The following is an 8,239-nucleotide window of genomic DNA, read 5'->3' as shown; positions in this document are numbered from 1 at the left end:
CGTTTAAACACTAACTCTTCCAAATACAATAAGAATTTCAATGGCTTGAATTAAATTATATAATAATAATCGATAGTGCATTCCAAGTTGACCCTTGTCATTCAAACATATTGGAACCCTTCATTTCGAGATTCCAGGTGGCACTAGGTGATTACTAACATAATTTGATTCAATGACCCTCATTCCAGTTCGATTAATCCGATATCCAGCCTTCGCTAGGAATCCCACAGCTACCATTTGCCACCTCTCCCAGGAGCTTCAATTGCACCTTTCCCTTGTCGTAGTTCAATCTGTTCCCTTTTGATTCCCCTAGGATCGCCAAGCTCTCTTGTGCGTCCAACTTTCTACTGTTCCCGCATTCCTTGATGATCTCTACGGCCCTATGTGAGGTCATGCCTCTCCTCAATGAGGTGCAATGCTGTCATAGATTTCAGCGTTCCTACTCTTTCTCCTTTCCGTTTCCGCTTCTCTATCAAGCTCTCCCCAGCGTACCAAAACCATCTTTTCATTTGTCCTATGTAGCACTTTTCATACACTGAACACTTTATATATTACGCTGGATTCGTGTTTTAATTTGCTCTCCTTGGGGGATCTTAGCCTGCTTTAGAGCTGCTGAATCCTAACCCATGTCACCATATTGTTGTTTAATCCTTTCATCCTTTTTGTAAGCTTCGACGAAACCATAGATCGTATGACCCCTATTCTTCTTCTATCTGAGATTCCGATGTATCTTATGCGTGACTCCCCGCTTCTAATCCACTTTTTCTTTATGAACAATGCTGAATCATCAACATACCTTGACCAGATCTTTGGAAGCAGGCCTTTGGAACGGCGATAAGGAGCTCCCCATTGCCACCTCTTGGTTTATTTGCAAATACTTCCCTCTGAATGGCAGGTATCTCTCCGTCATGCATACCTCGCAAGTTTCATGAGCATCCCTGTTTCTCTTTTCCATACCAAGCATATGGAATTTTTAATTAGTAGATAAAGAAGCACCTACTTCATCGGGATACTTGGAAACAAGGCCTCAAGGCCGGATTACACTAGTTGTTCATCCGGTGTCGAAAATCGGAAATCTCCCTGGTTCTTTAACCCTACTAAACAGCCACTTGGCGATATTTTGTGTGAGCGAGTTTGTGGCGGTTATAGTCTCCCGGACTTTGTTGCCAGGTTTGTGGATCTTAGGTAGACCCTTTATTCTTGGCAGTGCGGAGTCAGGCATCCGAAATTAAGCTGGATGGTTTGTGCACTGTGAGTTGTGGTTTAAAAATACACTGAAAGCCCCCCTTGCTTGTCGCAAGAGGCGACTAAAAGGAATCCAAATTTGTGAGCTAGCAACTTTATTGCTACCAAAACGTCAAAAACGACCCGGATAGGAACCGACCTCACCGTAACGAAATTTGGCTATCTAAAGCGGATTATGATTTGCTCCTGCATTGTACGCACGCTCCTCGGCAACGGTAGCGAAGGTCCTTAGAATGCTCGCTTTCTCCAACTTGAACAGGAATTCCAGCGATATAAACTGGACATTCTGGGCCCAAACGAAGTAAGATGGTGGGACTCTGCAGAGTACTCCTCTCCTCCTGCCTTTGTACTGTGGCGCGGCAGGATTCGCAGCATTCGAAATTTATTTCGAATGTTGCGAGCGAATAGATGGCGCGGATCTATCCACTTTGCGTGGCACACCAAGGGAGTGGAAGATCGCAGTAATTATGTTTTTCAGACCTGTCACTGAATTTAATTATTAAGTTGAAAATTGCTAAAGAATATGGAAGTCCTTTTTGAAAATAGAATTTGAGTTGAGTTTACTGTATAGAATTCGCGTTGAGTTTGCTGTATAAAATTCGCATTGAGTTCGCTTAAATATTTCAATAAAAATAATAAGTAATCATAATTACTTAATTGAGATTACTTAATTGGTGACCCCGGAACTCGCACCAACAGCATCAACAACTAGGATCCCGAATTCCCAGAACCTGCAAAATTGAAAAACTCAAGCACATCATCATCCCCATCAACAAATCGCAGTCTGCGCAAGCACAATCGCCCAGCAGGCAGCCGCAACAACCGATTGGAGATAAATAAGTGTTCCCAAGGTGTGTGCGGATTAATGGCGTAAAAATCTGACGACGTTCGTCAACAAAAAGAAAGTGTCGACGAGATCTCCATATTGCATTCCTGTAAACGCCAGACATTTCTTGGTAATCGCTTTGAATTGTGGCTGTGTCGCTCGCAGCTGTTCCGAGTCCGTGCCCAGCTCGCGCCGCTCTTTCTGCATTTTCTTTTCATCTTGGACAACGGCTTGACCGATTACATATTACAAGGAACCCGGGTGCAGCCGCAGCTCTCGTACTCGGCATAGTGTCAGGGGTTGTATTTTTCTTTTGCGCCGCCCCGTCGACGACGCCCTCGGGCAGCCCGCTGCCGTCAGCCAGAGCTCGACGTGTCGTCCGTGTTGTATGCACCGCTATGGTTGGGCGAACGTACACCTCCTGTACTTGATCGGCCGTTGCTGCCAGTTCCTCCAAGGAACCGGAGACCCAGGCGATCCTCGCTTGCGTCTCCGGTTCCTTGGAGGAACTGGCAGCGACGGCCGACCAGGTTCAGGAGGTGTACGTACGCCCAACCTTGGCGGCCGTTCAACCACCGTCGGATGAGGTGGGTGAATTGAGGCGCGAGATTGCTGCATTAACAGCCAGTATGGCCGAGATGCGGGCGACGTTGGACGCTCAGCGTTCGGGCGCCAGATCGCGAGCACGCTCGCGGTCTGCCATCCGAAAAGGGCGATCAGGTAGCAGGTCGTCAAGACAGTCCACGGACCCAGGGATTTGCTGGTACCACCGCAGATTCGGGGATAAAGCGACAAGATGTACGCTACCGTGTAGATTCTCTTCTACCGCAAAAAACTAGGTCCGCGGGGGGTTTTGGCGGCGGCCACCCAGAACGCAGCACCACGTCGCCTAACTATTTTTGACCCCCTCAGCGGGCGCAACTACCTCGTCGACACGGGTGCGGAGGTTTCGGTTCTTCCCGTACCCCAGCATCATCAACTTTTCCCTCAACCGCTCAAACTTGCGGCAGCAAATTCCTCCCGCATAAACACGTACGGGTATAGGCAAGTGGACGTGAGTCTTGGCTTGCGTAGGACGTTTTCGTGGCGTTTCATCCTGGCGGATGTCAGCTTCCCCATACTAGGCGCAGACTTCCTGTGTCACTATGGATTGCTGGTGGACTTGCAAAACAAGTCTCTTATAGATTCCACGACCAACCTTAATACGTCGGGACATATGGTATCTCACCCAGGCAATAATCTTTCCGTTCTTTTAGAAGACATTACCGACTCTCGTGTTCGGGCACTTCTCCAAAAGTTCAGCCAGATTACTACCAACTGTAGTCTCTCCAAACCAGTGAAGCACAATGTGCAGCACCACATTATCACTACTGGTTCCCCGATCTTCTCGAAGGTGCGTCCTCTACCATCTCAGAAACTGGCAATTGCACGGAAAGAGTTTGAACAACTCGTTCAACAGGGTATCTGCAGGCCCTCAAACAGCTGTTGGTCTTCCCCACTGCATATGGTCCCTAAGCCAAACGGCGAATGGCGCCCATGTGGGGATTACAGAAGGCTAAATGCACAGACTGTTCCTGACCGATATCCAATTCCACTCATCCACGACTTTGCGCATCACCTCGCGAATTGCCGCATCTTTTCGACCTTGGACTTAACCAAGGCTTATCACCAAATTCCAGTAGCTCCTGAAGACATTCCAAAGACGGCAATATGCACACCCTTTGGACTCTTCGAGTTCACCCGGATGACTTTCGGATTGTGCAACGCGGCGCAAACCTTTCAAAGGTTCATTCACTCAGTCCTGCGAAACCTCGAATTCTGTTTCGTATATTTGGATGATGTTTTGGTCGCTTCTTCCACTGAGTCTGAGCACTTAGCCCATCTCGAGTGCATTTTTCAACGTCTCCTTGAGGCCGGTTTAGTCCTAAACGTTGAGAAATGCAAATTCCTTCAACAACAGGTGAGATTCCTCGGCCATTTCATTTCCCCTGAAGGAATACAGCCCGACCCAGACAAGGTGCAAGCGATATCAAGCTTCCCGCGTCCAAAGACAGTGAGGGAGTTGAGGAGGTTCTTGGGCATGCTAAACTTCTACCGTCGTTTCCTGCCCAAGGCCGCCCATCTCCAGTCCATTTTGAACGCGTACTTGTCTGGCCCCAAAACTAAGGACACACGAGAGATCGTGTGGTCTGAAGAGGCTATCTGCGCGTTTGACAAATCTCGTCAACAACTGGCTGACGCTACACTCTTGGCATTCCCTCTGCAAGATGCACCCCTAGCCGTTTTTGTTGATGCCTCTGACATCGCAGTAGGTGCTGCCCTTCACCAAAAGGTGGACCAAGTTTGGCAGCCGTTGAGCTTCTTCTCGAAGCAGTTGAATCCCGCTCAACGGAACTACAGCACCTACGATCGCGAACTGCTCGCCGCATACCTGTCCATCAAATACTTCCGTTTCTCCCTAGAAGGCAGGCCGTTCACAGTGTTCACGGACCATAAGCCTCTCACGTTCGCTTTGAAACAGAAGCCCGACAAAGCGTCCCCTCGTCAGCTTCGACACCTGAGCTTCATAAGCCAGTTTACGTCGGACATCCAGCACGTGTCCGGGAAGGACAACATTGTTGCTGACGCTTTGTCTCGTGTCTCCGAAGTTAACATCCCCGCCTCACTCGATTTCTCGGCTATTGCCAAGGCGCAAGTGGATGACGCAGCACTTCAGAGCCTCAAGTCCAACCCCAAATACAAATTTCGGGAGTTGCCCATCTTCGGCTCAAACCTCTCGCTCTGCTGCGAAGACTCGGAAAAGGGACCTCGGCCATACATTCCGGCCACATTTCGCAAGGAAGTGTTCCACGCAGTTCACGACTTGGCGCACCCCGGCATCAGGACAACAAACCGGTTAGTCACCGGAAAATACTTCTGGCCCTCCATGAACAAGGATATTAATTCCTGGGCCAGAGAGTGCATCGCATGCCAAAAATGTAAGGTCTCCAGGCATGTTAGGAAAGAAGTGGGCTCATTCCCCCGCACTACCAAGCGTTTCCACACCATACACCTCGACATTATAGGGCCTTTGCGAGACTCGCATGGTTATAAGTATTGCCTCACAATCATCGACAGGTTCACGCGGTGGCCTGAGGCAATACCTCTGAAAGACATCACGGCGCAATCATGTGCTGAAGCCCTCTGTCGAGAGTGGATACCTCGCTTTGGCGTCCCTGCAGTGGTCATCACTGACCAGGGAATGCAATTTGAGTCCACCCTTTTCTCCGAGTTAGGCAAACTCCTTGGTTTTAAACGCCAGCGGACTACGGCATACCACCCACAATCCAATGGGATGTTGGAACGTTGGCACCGGACGCTGAAAGCCGCCATTATGGCACGCGACGACCCGTCCTGGACGCAAGTCTTGCCTCTCGTCCTACTCGGCCTTCGTACAACCCGCCGAGAGGAATTTGCTGCCAGCCCCGCGGAGCTGGTTTACGGGGAGAACCCAAGACTCCCAAGCGATCCGGTCTTCGACAAGAGATCGGGTCTCACGGAGTCGGGGTTGGTGCGTCTGCTGAGGGACAATCTCCGGCGCATCAAGGCGACACCACCCACTCGACACTCGTCCATACCTGCTTGTTCGCCCAAGGAACTGGACACATGCACGCATGTGCTGATCAGGACGGATGCCGTCCGGAAGCCGCTGCAGCCTCCATATGAGGGCCCGTACCGCGTTCTCGAGCGGGGAGAACATTTCTTCCAGCTCGAGATCGGTGGTCACAAAAAGGCGGTCTCTTTGTCCAGGCTGAAACCCGCGTGCGCCCCGAAGCAACGTCGTGTCCGCTTTGTGGATTAACGGCGAACGAAGTTCGGGGATCAGTCGCTGAAACCCCCTAGGTTTCATCTGGGGGCGGAGTGATGTGGCGCGGCAGGATTCGCAGCATTCGAAATTTATTTCGAATGTTGCGAGCGAATAGATGGCGCGGATCTATCCACTTTGCGTGGCACACCAAGGGAGTGGAAGATCGCAGTAATTATGTTTTTCAGACCTGTCACTGAATTTAATTATTAAGTTGAAAATTGCTAAAGAATATGGAAGTCCTTTTTGAAAATAGAATTTGAGTTGAGTTTACTGTATAGAATTCGCGTTGAGTTTGCTGTATAAAATTCGCATTGAGTTCGCTTAAATATTTCAATAAAAATAATAAGTAATCATAATTACTTAATTGGATTACTTAAGTACTCTCGGGGGAAGCTTCCTAAAGGTGGCATTGATGATTGTGATATGTGGCCCGACAACACTTTGCTCGGACATGTGTTGGAAAGCACGATATTGACAACCACAACTGTAATGGTGGGAACTTCGTGGATTTCTGCAACTTTTACCACATCATTGGCGGCACATTTTCCGAACACAGAGCCTGCCATAAGGTCACTTATGTTTCAACTGACTGACGTCGAACGACCAATCAGATCAACCACTTTGCGATCAGCAGTAACAAGGGAGTCGCTAATTGTCACTTACATTCGCTTCACTTACAGTCGCTTGTGTGTCGCGTCTGCCACCGCTCGCAGAGTTAGGGAGCTGTGACCCCTAAATTCAACATCAATCGCTTGTATGACCTGCCTGTCGCTCAACAGTGGGAGTGTTATCTTGCTAACCGAGTGGTAGATATATTGCGTAATGCGCCAGAGAATATCGATGGGCAATAGAGCCGCCAATAAAAATGCTCTTTTATCGGGTGCTCCACAGGCCGACGGCTACATCCCGAAGGGGCATCATAGGATCTCGATGCCTGCGGACAGCATGGCGAGGGTAAATCTGTACACGGTCATGAGAGAATTCGGTATCCCGACGAAACTTGTAGCAGAAGCGAATTCGGTGTTGGGCTGCTCCAGAAGGCGCGCTCTCTTGACCTGGGAGCCGGTTTCTAACAGATTTTCAACTGCAAGATTTCGTTCCAGGTTAAAGAGGATCAGAATTTTACAAAGCTATGCACCAACCAAGGATTCCGATGTAATGGAGAAATATGCTTTCCATGAGCAATTAAACGCGGTTCAGGAAAGCTTCCTAAATGTGACACTGTGACCATGATGGGTGATCTGAACGCCAAAGTGGGATCTGAAAACGCCTTGCCTGGGCATGTGATGGCAAAACACGGTCTTGGCGACCGGAACGAAAATGGTGGGAGGTTCGTGGATTTTTGCAACTTCAAACGCCTCGTCATTGGTGGCACATTGTTCGAACACAAACCCTAACATAAGGTCATTTAAGGTTGAACTGATCGACGTCGGAGCAATCAGATCAGCCACTTCACGATCAGGAGTAGATTTAGGGGTTGTCTTCTGAATGTGCGTAACAAGAGAGGCATTGACATCGGGGGATCACCATCTGGTGGTCGCTTACGTCCGCCACTTCTGACAGGGTTGGGTTCAAGTTCAACATCGACCAGCTGTCACTTGACAGTAGGAGTTCTACCTTGCTGATCCAACGGCAAATATTCTAGGTAACCCGTCTGAGAATAACGATTGGTATCAGCCGTCATCAAAAATGCTCTTTTCTCGGGTGCTACACAGGTCGACGGCCATATCGTGAAAGGGTGTCATAAGACCTGGCTGACTACAGAGTCGTGGAAGCGAATCGAGGAACGGGGTTAAAAGCTCTATGAACGCTACGAGTAATGCCGGACATGACGCGCCTGAACTAAGCGAAATCTCGAGAAGTTATTGCGCTGGCCAAGGAAGCGGAAGATGCCGCACAACGCAATAATTTCAGAAATGAATACCGCATCACAAAAGACCTTGCATGCCGTTGACTTCTCATCCACGATGATAAACAACCAAAGAAGTGGAAAAAAAACTCCACCGTGGTCATTAACCGAATTACATCTGGCGAGTTTCCTCCTCTTGTGGATGAAATGGCTAGCCACCGTAAGACGCGAATACGGACTGTTCCTCCAAGTAGAAGAGAAATCATTTCGACAATCAATGCACTCAAGCGGAGTATTTATCGCTGCACGCGCAGTTACTGCAGATCTGCTGTTTCACTCGTACGGAAATCTCAGGAATTCGTCACCGTTTCCAGAGAGTGGAAGAACGGGACAATTAGCGTTAAGATTCCAAAGAGAGGTACCCGTTCTGACCATGACAATTGGAGGGGATCTGTGTGATCCATGCCGTCGC

This window comes from Hermetia illucens, chromosome 5 (assembly GCF_905115235.1).
Source record: "Hermetia illucens chromosome 5, iHerIll2.2.curated.20191125, whole genome shotgun sequence".
Classification (NCBI taxonomy): domain Eukaryota; kingdom Metazoa; phylum Arthropoda; class Insecta; order Diptera; family Stratiomyidae; genus Hermetia; species Hermetia illucens.
This window is presented reverse-complemented; position numbering follows the sequence as displayed.